The sequence below is a fragment of the Bos taurus genome, chromosome 2 (assembly GCF_002263795.3).
Source record: "Bos taurus isolate L1 Dominette 01449 registration number 42190680 breed Hereford chromosome 2, ARS-UCD2.0, whole genome shotgun sequence".
NCBI classification, from domain to species: domain Eukaryota; kingdom Metazoa; phylum Chordata; class Mammalia; order Artiodactyla; family Bovidae; genus Bos; species Bos taurus.
This window is the reverse complement of record NC_037329.1, coordinates 62,449,544-62,463,349: the sequence shown is the minus strand read 5'-3', so window position 1 is coordinate 62,463,349 and position 13,806 is coordinate 62,449,544. Positions and strand designations below refer to the sequence as shown.

The following is a 13,806-nucleotide window of genomic DNA, read 5'->3' as shown; positions in this document are numbered from 1 at the left end:
CACTCATAAAATATGGAGCTTGAATGGCCTACAGTATATTTTAGATATATTTGCTGGTAGACTTTTTAAAAATTTCATCACAGTGGTAGCATTCAACACGTGTGAAGGAATTTCTCTAGACCTGAATCCAGAAAATTAATCTAACACCTGTGTAAAAATAGAGATGGTTACTTTATTCTATGTCCTTTTCTCTATTTTTAAACGCCCATTACTTGCTCATTCGCCTTCCCCAGATGTTAGCTGGGAAAAGGAAATCTTTTTTTAAAGCCTATCTAGAAGAATTCACAGACACACAAAGGTGTTGATAGCACCAAAGGTGCAACTTACATCAAAATCTCACAGAATTCAAAATTTTAAGGATCTGTTGTTGCCACTTCATCTTCCATTATTAAATGCATAGAAATCACAAGGTGTATACCTGTGAGAATTCTGTGAATTAACAAACATCTATAATGGATGTTATAATGGAGATGACATTTAGGCTTTGAGGTAGAGCTAATTCAGGTTTTCCAAAGTTTGATCAGCTGTTTAATACAAATAATGTTTTTAATCTACTGCTATGATCACATCATCATATAAGCATGTTTCTTGAAATGGCAGAAAACTTGAGATTTGAGATACTTTTAGAAGGCATAATTCCTATGAACCTTCTAGATGCAAATATGAATTACACTCAGCTAGATCTACCACCATGATCTAAAGCAGTTTTTTCAAACTGGGCCGTGGCTCATTCACTGGCATTGAAATCACCTTATGAACCAAAACTAGCATTTAAAAAATGGAAGATAATAGAAAGCATAACATCATAGTGGTAGGGTATCCTATGTTGAAAGAGAAATCTTTGTTTCTGTGTGTGTGTATGTGTGTATTGGGTTATGATACATAGTGGGTTATTTTTAGAGTGAACCAATAAGATATACTTGAAAGCCACTGATCCAAGATTACAATATGCATGTTTCTCAGCCAATATAAACTACTAATAAGGGGAAATTAGTACACACCTAATGGAAAAATAATTTTTCAATAAATTTCATAGACCTTGATATTATCCACAGCCTCTAAAGCAGGTATTCTATCTTTGGATATTTATCTTAAGCATAGATTCCAAAATTCAGACAATGATTATTACATAGAAATATTCGCTGCACTGTTATTCATTGTACTGGGAAACCCAAACATCTTAAATGCTCAATAACAGCACTGGTAGGTCACTTTAGAATATAAATGGTAGTTGAGCATGGTACCATCATTAAAAGCAACATTTTTAGAGAATTTATAGTGACGTGGGGAATGCTTATATTAAATAAAAGGATTCAAACTTATACTCTGTAATCTTAAGAACTGCAAAACTTGTTAAGAGAAAAATCCTAAAATAGTGGTTTTCTGAGTTGGGTTACAGATTGTTTTTATTCTGTTTTTCTACATTTTATGTTTCTACAGTGCACCTGTAGCCTACCTACTGTCAAATGAAAAGGGGTATTTCTTTCCAAAAAAGTTCCCCCAATAAATGAAACATTAAAACAGGGTAAATCCATGCGAAGAAAAAGTAGAACAAAATAATCACCACTGTTTCCTCTTTGTTTAATGTTTGGGTACGATCATATCAACATGGATGTAGAAGGTAAGGAGCTATTTAGGAAAATATTAACATCTGTTCTACTTAGGGTATTGTTTAAGTGTTTATACAGTTTTGTTCAGTTACAAATATTTGGACTTTTACTATGTTATTTTTATTTTGCATGGATACATTATTCTCTTTATTTATTTTTGTTACCTTTATTAGTTATGTTACTTTGTTATGTATTTACAACTCCATTTTTAAATAGTGCTTCTGGAACTTAAAAAAAATCCCCCTTTCTAGCTTAATATATATTCTTATCTGCCAAGTAACAATGCTCCTCATCATGGGCTTTGGTAAGGTTGCCACCTTGGTAGACCACCTGTTGGGCCCGAAAGAGTAATATTTTCCTTCTTTCACAGGCAGTTCATAGTGTAACGACTTTGAAGATTCCAGTTCACGCCATCCCTGAGTGATTAAGTACCTGTCCATGAGTAATTTTCCTTTTCTCAAGACCAGCACTTCAGTGAACCGTCCCTGCTGTAACAGATTACCACTAACTTGGCAGCTTATAACAACCCTAACTTCCTATCTTACAGTTCTGAAGATCAGGAATACAAGATGGTTCCCACTGGGCTAAAATCAAGGTGTCACCAAGCCTGAGATCCTTCTGGAGATTTTAGGCAAGAATCTGCTTCCTTGCCTTTTCCAGCTTCTAGAAACTGCCTGCTTTCATGGCCCCTTCCTCCACCTTCAAGGCCTGCAGCATAACATCTTAAACTCTCTCTTTCTCTGCTTCCATCTTCAAGTTGCCCTCTCTGCCTCTGAAACTCCTGCCTCTCTTTTAACAAACACTTTTGAGATTGCACTGGGTCTGCCTTGATAATCCACGGTAACTCACTATCCTTAATTTAATGATATCTGCAAAGTCTCTTTTGTCATGTAAGTAATTTACAGGTTCTGGGGATTAGGACAAGGACATCTTTTAGGGAAACCGTTATTCTTTCTATCATCACCCCATTGCCAGGTTGGACAAAACAGCTTAAAACAGGGATAGATGGGGGGAGGATCATCTCTCTTGCATTACAGGTAGAGTGACTTGAAAACTGCACTGTGCCTGTAGCTGCCCCCAACGGTGTGTGGACCAGTGATTTTCCACTTAGAGGACAACATCCATTAGCAACAGGATCTGTCACTCAGTCACTGGCAATAGCCAAAGGTTAACCAAAGAAGAGATGGTTTCCAGCTAGCCTGTTACTATTCAAGTCTAAGCATCACAAAAATGTAGATAAGGTGCAAAGTACACATAAACAGACACCAAAGAACCTGCATGTTTCCTTTCGATCACTGTCTCTTGGGCTGCTGCTCTGTAAAAGGGAAATGAGCCAGAGATGGGAGATTATGAGCTCAAAAAAATTCAGAGGTTATTCTAACTTGTGTCTGTTTTTATTTCAGAAATTTTAAAGTTCCTCAAGTAATACCACACTGGAAACAAAAAACATTTAGAAAATACAGTTAAGCAATAATAAAAAGAGTGTTATTTGTATGTCCCATCTGGTTCTTCAAAGCTAAATACGAAACAACTAGGTGCCAGGGTTTTTTTTTAAAGACCTTTTTACTGAGTTGTGGATTTAGAAGATTAAAATTCATTTAAACAACTAAATTAAACTTCAAAGCAATAAAAACTTTTGGTTATGAGCTTAACTATCTCCATACCTACTGCTTTTGTTCTAAATGCAAGAGTGTGCTATTTTTTAAAATGTAATTGAAATTATAGGCAGTTTTCTCCAGATTTGAGCAGCCCCCGCTGTCCCCCAGCTTTTCTTTCATAGTCCAGGTCATGTTTTTCCTGCTTTCCTTCAAAACTGACAGATGAAGTAAAATGCCACATTCACAAGCAAACGAGTCTTTTAATTCCTCGTTGTGGACAATAAAGATATGTGATTCTTTCCTGTCTGTCTCTTCATTTCCTTTAAACTATTTCTTCTCAAGCTTTTACCCTGCCTGAAATATTCCAGCCTCCTCCCCACAAGCCTAATTTCTGTTCATCCCCTCAGAGTGAAAGTGCTCAGTTATGTCCGACCCTTTGCGACCCTATGGACTATACCTTGCCAGGCTCTCCATCCATGGAATTCTCCAGGCCAGAATAGTGGAGTGGGTAGCCATTCCCTTCTCCAGGGTATCCTCCCAACCCAGAGATCAGAACCCAGGTCTCCGGCATTGCAGGCAGACTCTACCATCTGAGCCACAAGGGCTTGCCTGGAGCCTGGCATTTTTGTCATCTTCTCCAGCTTACAGGACCTCCGTTCACAGAAGTTAGGTACCTGTTGCTGAGTCTCCTATGATTTTCAGCAACCAACTGGGCACTCCACCCATGTCTCCTGACCCTTTCCCAGGGCTGGAGCTCTCCTCCACCCTCACTGCCCCTAGTGCCATCATATTCCAAAAATAGACCTTTACATTTGTTGATGGGATTGACCTTTCAGATATTTGCATTCTTTTCACCCTAGATGCATTATAAATTGCATGAAGGTAGAGATCAGCTAATGTATACTGAGCTCCTACTCTTTGCCAGGTACTAGGGCAAGGACTAGATATGCAAGGGTAAATTAAGACAATTTTGTTGTAAATTTCTGAGAGTCTGGCACAGGACACAGAAGTAAACCAACAATGACATGGTCGTATGGAAAGTGTCCTAAAATAGAAACACGTGGGATTGGCCCAGACAGCCTAGGTATCAGGAAAGCCTTTGAAAAGGAAAAGTCCTCCAACTGAGGCATGAAATGCAAGGAGAGCAGGAGGGAGGAAAATTGGCATTCATTTAGCAGGCACTGAGCGCTCGACATGGACCAGGTGTCACTCGTATATCACTTCACTGGATCCTCACAGCAATCCTAGGAAATATGTGGGGAGGGCAGACGACATCAGACAGGTATGATTCATTTACTGTCTCATCATCCATCACTAATCTCAGCAAAGTCCTGGGCAGCACTTCTCACGGTCATTTTTTTTCTCTCTTTTTTATTTGGTTGTGCCAGGTCTTGGCTGCAGCATGCGAGATTTTCATTGCAGCACACAGAATCTTTAGTTGCAGCATGTGGGATCTAGTTCCCCGACACGGCCCCCTGTATTGGGAACGTGGAGTATCAGCCATTAGACCACAAGGGAATTCCCCTACGCAGCACTTCCAATGTGCCAGCACTATTCCAAACACTTAATGTATGTCACTCATTTAATGACTACAGTAAACAACTCTGCAAGGTAAATATTATAGTTATTCTTATTTTACAAATTGGCAGAGTAAGCACAGAAAAGTTAAGTAACTCACCCACAGTCACACAGCAAATAAGTGGGCAAGCTGGATTAAACCAGACACTACAGAAATTCTACCAGACTATTTTTTCATCCCTTGAATATTTTTACTGGTGAAAGTAGTGCATATCCCCCATGGTTCAGCAGGTAAAGAATCTGCCTGCAATGCAGGAGACACAGGGGATGCAGGTTTGATGCCTGGGTTAGGAAGATCCCCCGAAGAAGAAAATGGCAACCCACTTCAGTATTCTTCCCTGGGAAATCCCATGGACAGAGGAGCCTGCTGGACTACAGTCCAAAGGTTCACAAAGAGCTGGACATGACTACACATGCATGCATTCTTACCAGAGAAGCCAACAATCTAAAGTTGTGTAAAATGTAAGTTACTTCTTCACATATCCTCTGATTCCAATGCCAGTTTACATTGATGAGTTTTGATGCTAGATGTATTGATAATTATCCCCATTTTACCGATGGAAAAAGTGAGTCTCATAAATGTTAAATAACTTTTCTGGGTTTACTGAGTTATCAGGTGGACATCTGGGATTCAGCACATTTCTGGGTCCATCTTCTAGGTGGAACTACCAGGCAAACTGGGGACTCTGGTGAAAAGCCTCTGAGCTGACAACAAACGCATGCTTTGTCAGCAAAGTAGAGAAAGGCTGCACCTGCCATGCTGATGAAACTGTTGATGATGTGCAAAGGAGCATATGAATTGGACCACAAAGAAAGCTGAGTACCCAAGAATTAATGCTTTCAAATTTTGGTGTTGGAAAAGACTCTTGAGAGTCCCTTGGACTGCAAGGAGATCAAATCAGTTAATTCTACAAGAAATCAACCCTGAATATTCACTGGAAGGACTGATGCCTTCCAGTCCTGAAGCTGCAGTATTTTGGCCACCTGATGTGAAGAGCTGTTTCACTTGAAAAGACCCTGATGCTGGGAAAGATTGAGGGCAGGAGGAGAAGGGGACGATAGAGGATGAGATGTTGGATGGCATCATCGATTCAATGGACATGAATCTGAGCAAATTCTGGAAGACAGTGGAGGACAGAGGAGCCTGGCATGCTGCAGTCCATGAGGTCACAAAGAGTTGGACACAACTTAGTGACTGAACAACAGCAAAGGGGGCACAGAACACTGCTGACCTTTCGGGACGTTCTCTCGGGTGATGGTGCGGCAGGTGGAACAGCAGAAACCAGAACCTGGAATGAAGCAGTGGTGAGGACTGACACATACTCAAGACACTGGTGGGATGGAGCATCATGATGGAAATTCATGACAGATTTGTTGTGCAGCAAGAGGGAAAAGGGCATTCGGTCATGCATCCCTGGCTTCTGGTCTGGGTCATGGGCTGGGGGAGGGGGTGTTGGGCACCTATGGCATCCCCAGAGGTAGGGAGGAAACTTTTTTCCCATTTGGAGTTTGCTTGTGACAGGGAGCTGATGCTTGGTAAAATCTCAACATTTGCTCAGTCCAGACAAAATGAAACAAAACGAAAAACTTTTGTCTTTGTTATACTGACTGTGGAATGGCTAGAAATCTTACTTTTCTAGAAGTAGCCTCTCATTAGGAGTTCTAGAAACTCCTTCAGAAAGTGCAGGCATTCTGAAGTTACTCTTCTGCTACTTGCTTTCTCTAGCCCCTCAGGGGAAAACTTTGCCATGCCTGAAATCTTCCGCCCACTGAGATTTCCTATCAACCCATCTCTGAGCAAACAACCTAATTCTGGGATATGGCTGATCAGATGCATATCATAATGTCCCATCTCTGGCCAGCAGCACCAACCTCAACAGCTGGACCAGAAAGCAAGGAAGCAATAAAGAAAAGAGGGGCCGTGGGGACTTCCCTTGTGGTCCAGTGCTTAAGAATCCACCTTCCAATGCCGGGGACATGGATTTGATCCCTGGTCAGGAAACTAAGATTCCAAATGCCTTGGGGCAACTAAGCCTGTGTCACAACTAGAGAGAAGCCTGCACACTAAGACCCAAAGCAGCCATAAATAAATCAATATATAAATGTTGTTTTAAAATTCATTACTATGTAACCACTTAAATGAAAAAATAAAAAGTGGTCACAGAGTGGGTGTGGAGGTTGATGATCAGTTTACAAGACCACAGCATGGCAAAAGCAAGCGAGTTTGCCACTAGGAGGCCAGGCCTGGGAAAAACTGCAGAAGTAATAGGTCTTTGTTTCAGAGTTGAAAATCTTGACCAAGACACAGGACCAGGACAAGGGAACCCACTACAGCAATAATTCTGTAGAATTCTCTGGAACTCAGAGTCAGCAAACAGATTCGCTGCAGCATCTACTCTGGGGTTTCCAGACGATTTTTTCTGGCTTAACAGCTCAGATCTACCCTGCTAAGTCTGAACCTGACAGTTTTCTGGACTTGATGAGAACGCTGATAGGAGCAGAGTAATTACTGGCCAGCTAAATAGTCAAAATCCAACAAATGATAAACAAAAGGAAGACAGCTGTTGGTGTTCAGTATAGAAGTCTTTGAGCCCTAAGGAAGTCACTTCAGTGAAAAACTGTAGTGTAGTAAGGGTGATGCCACAAACTATTTTATGGTTAATATTATCATCTTACCTGGCAGTGAAACAAAATGTTTATCCAAAAAATTTCCACCCAGATGCCTAATTTGTGTGCTTAATGGATAGATTTCAGGTCCTTGGAAAACTCACTCCACGCATGCTGGGAATAGATGCTGGGAACTTGTCTGTTTACCACTTTCTCCCAGTTCTTTTTCTTTTGGCTACACCCCACTGAGTGTAGGATATTAGTTCCCTGACCAGGGATCCAACCTGCGTCCCCTCCATTGGAAGCATGGAGTCTTAACCACTGGACCACTAGGGAAGTGCTTTGTTTTCCTTTTTTTCTCTCCCGGTTCTGGCCCAAGGAGAGACCACCTATCTGAAACTGCAGAGAAATGTCCTTAGGGCAGAATGAGATGGTGGACTGGCCCAGGCCCCACCCAATGGCCTGAAGAGGAGAGGCTGGGCTGGAGGAAGTGGGCAGTACCTCCCGTGGTGCCCTGTGCGCTCCTTGAGAAACCCAAGGCACTGGAAACTGGGGGTCCACAATCCTGACCCCCACCTGGATAGACACTAGAATATCTCTGCCCTCCCCTCCATCAGACACGTCTCTGTTTCCTATGATTTCCTTCCCGTCCAAGCCTGCCCCTGATACTCATTCATCCCACTTCACTGGGATAAACAACACACAGAGGATGGTTTCTCAGACCTGCCCTTGATGGAAGAGGTAAACCACGCCAGGAGTTCCAGACTCTCCTGCCTCTACTGGCCGGTAGGGAAAAGTAAGTGTGAAGCAGTCAGCTTCCTGTCAACATTTGGAAGTGGGGACATCCTGTAATCCCAGTCATTTCAGCTCAATGTTCGTTTCTTGGTGTCATCATCCTAGTCAAACAAAATACAGTTGATCCTCACTATAGGAGAAGGCAATGGCACCCCACTCCAGTACTCTTGCCTGGAAAATCCCATGGACGGAGGAGTCTGGTAGGCTACAGTCCATGGGGTCGCTAAGAGTCAGACATGACTGAGCGACTTCACTTTCACTTTTCACTTTCATGCACTGGAGAAGGAAATGGCAACTGGCTCCAGTGTTCTTGCCTGGAGAATCCCAGGGGCGGCGGAGGCTGGTGGACTGCCGTCTATGGGGTCACACAGAGTCGGACACGACTGAATCGACTTAGCAGCAGCAGCAGCAGCATTGGAGGTCTGAATTTGCAAATTTGCCTATTCACTAAAATGTATATGTATTTGTAACCCCTAAAGCAATAAAGGGTTCCTTCAGTAGTCACAGGTGAAAAAGTGAAAGTGTTTGTCACTCAGTCGTGTCTGACTCTTTGCGACCCCATGGACTGTAGCCCACCAGGCGCCTCTGTCCACAGGATTCTCCAGGCAAGAATAGTGGAGTGGGTCGCTATTCCCTTCTCCAGGGGATCTTCCCAACCCAGGGATCAAAGCTGGTCTCCTGCATTACAGGCAGATTCTTTACCGTTTGAGCCACCAGGGAGGATAGTAGTCACAGGTGTTCAAAGACACCCCACCAGACACCAAATTCTATGGATGCTCAAATCCCTTTTATAAAATGGTGTAGTGTTTCAATGGAACCTACACACATCTTTCTGTATACTTTAAACCATCTCTAGATTACTTATAATACCTAATACAATGAAAATGCTATGTAGATAGTTGTCATTGCAAGCAAATTCAACTTTTGCTTTTTGGAACTTTCTGGAATTTTTTTTTTTTTTTTTTTTGGGTATTTTTCAACGACTGTTGGTTGAACCTGCAGATATAGAGGACTGACTGTACTTGCAGCACTTTTGTAGTCATTTGTACATAAATGCAGATTAGTGAGAAATTTGAGTCTCTGGGCAGTTAGCTGAGACTAAATAATCTGATATTCTGCCTTCTTGTTTCAGCTCTCACACTGTAAATAACATTATTTGCACAGGCTATTTAGTGCCACACTTTTCAAAATTTTGAGCTTTTTGTTGGTGATTTTGCTATCTAAGGGGGCTTCCCTGATGGTTCAGATGGTAAAGAATCTGCCTACAATGCAGGAGACCCGGGTTCGATTCCTGGGTTGGGAAGATACAGTGGAGGACGGCATGGCAACCCACTCCACTATTCTTGCCTGGAGAATTCCCATGGACAGAGGAACCTGGTGGGCTACAATCCATGGGGTTGTGAAAAGTTGGAAATGACTGAGTGACTAACCTTCATACACTTGCTGTTTAAAATGACTCCCAAGCATAATGTTGAAGTGCTATCTTTTCCTAAACTCAAAATGGCTGTGATGTGTCTTACGGAGAAAATATATCTGTTAGATTAGCTTCATTCAGGCATAAGTTTAGTGCTGCTGGCCATGAGTTCAATGTTAATGAGTCAAAAATATACATTAAATAAGGTGTCTTCCCTGGTAGCTCAGGTAGTAAAGAGTCTGCTTGCAGTGCGGGAGACCCGGGTTCGATCCCTGGGTCTGGAAGATCCCCTGGAGAAGGAAATGGCAACCCACTCCAGTACTCTTGCCTGAAAAATCTCATGGACTGAGGAGCCTGGCAGGCTACAGTCCATGGGGTCACAAAGAGCAGGACATGACTGAGTGACTAACTAAGTGCTTCGAATAAAGAATAGGTAATGCTGCATTGTGATGACTTCCCTTTAACTAGATAAGGTGTCTTTAGGGCTTTCCTGGTGTCTCAGGCATTAAAGAATCTGCCTGCTATGCAGGAGATCTGGGTTCAATCCCTGGGTTGGGAAGATTCCCTGGAGGTCATGGCAACCCAGTCATTCTTGTCTAGAGAATCCCTATGGACAGAGGATCCTGGTGGACTAGAGTCCATGGAGTCACAAAGAGTTGGACATGACTAAGCAATGAAACACAAGGTGTCTTTAAACAGAAACACACATAAAACAAAGTTATATCTTCACCACTGATGGAAATTTTGTGATCAGAGGCTTGCAGGAACCTAACCCTGCATTTCCCCTAGGAGCAACGATTCAGTATTTGCTGCAACTCCATAGATTATAACTACCAATAATAGTAAATCATCTGGATCTGAAACCCCTCATTTGGCTATCCATTTGGGAGCCCTCATTTGATAAGCCTATTTTAGTACTCAAAGTTCTCAGCGTTCTCTCTCATGGGACTTCTAGGATATGGTGGGTTATTGCTTGGGACCCATAATAATATACTGGAATTTGTGTATGATTTTTTTAATTAGGTGAAATTTTAGTATATTCCTATTGGAGAATGCTTTCTAGAATGGGAATATGTACTGGTCACAGTCTCCACAGCTGACATTGGCCAAACCTAGCTGGAAACCAGCTGACAAAGGAGCCTAGGAACAACCTCTGGAGTTGGAGAAGGTCAAAGAATGGATCTAAGGGAGGGACAAATAGAAAATTAAATCTGTCAATAGAGCACAGATTTAACTAGGCAATCCCATCATTAATATTCATTTAAGAAGGTCTTCTAATCTCTCAAGGGATAACCACAACAATGTGGTCACTCACCTAGAGCTGGACATCCTGGAGTGTGAAGTCAGACGGGCCTTAGGAAGCATTACTACAAACAAAGCTAGTGGAAGTGACAGGATTCCAGCTAAGTTATTTCAAATCCTAAAAGATGATGCTGTTAAAGTGCTGTACTCAATATGTCAGCAAATTTGTAAAACTCAGCAGTGGCTGCAGGACTGGAAAAGATCAGTTTTCATTCTAATCCCAAAGAGGGGAAATGCCAAAGAATGTTCAAATTACCACACAACTGTGCTCATTTCACATGCTAGCGAGGTTATGCTCAAAATCCTTCAAGCTAGGCTTTAGCAGTATGTGAACCAAGAACTTCCAGGTGTAGAAGCTGGGTTTCAAGGAGGCAGAGATCATATTGCCAACAACAATTATTAATGTACACATACTAAATGCTCTGAAGGAAAAGAGCTTGATGTTCTGACCACTTAGGACACAAGACCATGACCTGGACAGGGAGTGAGGGGAGGCTCCCCAAAAGGAAAGCTTAAGATAAGCCCTGAAAGATGAGTAAGAGACAAGCAGCCCAATCAGAGGGAAGAACATGTACAAAGGCGCTGAGAAGGAAGGGGGCAGGATGCTCACAGGGAGCCGTTAACAAAAATGTAAAATCTATAGTGTTTTGAGGGGAAATTTGGAAGTTACTATAATAAATATATATATGTATATATATATATATTTTAGCCATGCCATTTGGCTTTCCGGATCTTAATTACCTGACCAGAGACCAGGAAATAAACCTGTGCCCCCTGCAGTAGAAGTGTGAAATCCTAACCACTGTACTGCCAGGGTATTCCTAGGAAGTTGCTATAATATTTTAAATGTGCACACTCCTCAACCCAGCAAACCTATTTGCACAAGTAGCATTAACCTGATGGTGAGGAGAGCCGTGCTTGTTATAACAAAACTCTGGAAACAGCCTAACTGTCCATGAATTAGACAATAGTAACCTAAACTGCAGCCTGGAGTGCTGCAGTCCATGGGGTCACAAAGAGTCAGGCACGACTTAGCAACTAAACAACAACAAACTAAACTATAGAACATCCATTTTACAAAATTCCAGGCAGCAATTAAAAAGAATAAAGTAGTGGAATTCTCTGATAGTCCAGTGGTTAGGACTCTGAGTTCTCAATGCCAACGGCCTGGGTTCAATACCTACTTGGTAAGGGAACTACGATTCCACAAGCCACATGGCACACCCCAAAAACAAAATAAAGTCTAACCTTTTAAAAAATAAATAGGTCAAATTTCTTTTAAAGGAATGAAGTAGACAAAGACACAGTAGCTTGGGAATACCTAAAAGATTTAGTGGTTAGAGAGAAGAAGAAGGTTATTGGCAGCTCTGTTCCAGTAGGTACTCACCTCCGCAAGTACTCGGCCCCTGAACGAAGGCAATTGCAAACAAAGGCTAATCCTTCCTTGGCATGTTTTTCAAAAACTAAAGCAGAAGGCTCCTTCATGAGGTAAACTTTCATTGCTTTCATGACACATCAGGAAGATCCACGGAGTTATACATTAGGGGGGCCTGACATATTTATTTTCCATTAATAAATCTGAGCCTCTCTTGAGGCACCAAGGTAAACTTGATTAAAGTTCTCTTCCAGATGATTCCCGAGTGGGAGCTTTCTCTCCTGTATTTCAACACCTGGTGCAGCTCCTTGTCACACGGTTGCCAGGAGATAGCAGAAAAGCCAACTCCCCATGTCCTCTGCTATGGTAACACGCCATTGTTTCCTGATCCATCTTCTTTCTGACGGAGTCCGTATTTCTGAGAGTAGTATGCTACCCTTGATTATTCAGTTAATCTTGCAGAGAGAAAAGAATCCTTCTAACCCCCATTCTGCACAAAGAGAATTCTTCATGTGGAAGCAGCCTGCCACTGACTTTTCCTTTGGGATCTCACATTGCAGCTGCCATCATTCTGTCTTATCCTTCCAAGGTTTCCGTGAGACACTTCTGGTAACAGAAATAAACTTTGGACCCTTCCAAGTACAATAACTCACTTAATTGGTGACTTCTCAAATAGAAGGCAAGGTCTTCATAGGTTTTTCCTAACCTGCGAGAGAAAGTGTGTTGAACACGGGGTTGATGGAAATGGGGCTCACCAAGTGTCTCAATTTCTTCATCTGCAGAATGGAGATGTAGCCCCTTGTAGGTTCCTGTGAGGATTAAATGAGTGAGTGTACGTGATGCCCTTAGAACAGTGACTGGCACACGGAAGAGGCTTAAGAAACATCAGCTATTATTATCATTATAAGTAAAATGGACTCCCACTTGTTTTGACCAGGAATTTTAACCAAATTTATAGAAAAAAGAACTCAAATATAAATTATTAGGACTGTTTCATTTGTAAGTGACCAAGGCGTCTCTCATTATTGCACTTCACTTTATTGTATTTGGCAGATACTGTGCTTTTAACAAATGGAAGATTTTGTCAACCCGGCATTGTCAGATGATGGTTAGCATTTTTTTGGTAATAAAGTACTATTAAATTTTACTTATTTGTTTCTTTTTATTCTTGTCTGCCTTGGGTCTTCATTGCTGTGCACCAGCTTTCTTTAGTTGTGGCAAGTGGGGGCTCATTGTAGTGGTTTCTCTTGTTGCAAAGCACAGGCTCTAGGCGCTCGGGTTCAGTAGTTGTGGCACATGGGTTTAGTTGAGCCGAGGTGTATGGAATCGTCCCGGACCAGGGATCGAATCTGTGTCCCCTCCACTGGTGTGCAGATTCTTAACCACGGGCATCGAGTGAACTGCCAAGAAGAGTTAGTGACTGGAGGAAGGAGAGGAGGTGGGAGATGGTAGAGCTGAAGGATCATCAGCAATAGGAGATGGAGGGCAAGCTGCAATTTCACTCATGCCTGATGTTGACAGCACGGG

General features: G+C 42.1%; 1 protein-coding gene across 1 annotated transcript in view; it reads right to left on the bottom strand.

The window, feature by feature from the left end:
- TMEM163 (transmembrane protein 163) overlaps positions 1-12,862 on the bottom strand; it is a 331,925-nt gene extending 319,063 nt beyond the window's left edge. Inside the window, exon 1 of the mRNA XM_024975784.2 lies at positions 12,292-12,862. The gene's annotated coding sequence lies outside the window, so the exon portion shown is untranslated. The remainder of the gene's footprint in view (positions 1-12,291) is intronic.
- Positions 12,863-13,806: the final 944 nt, after the last annotated feature.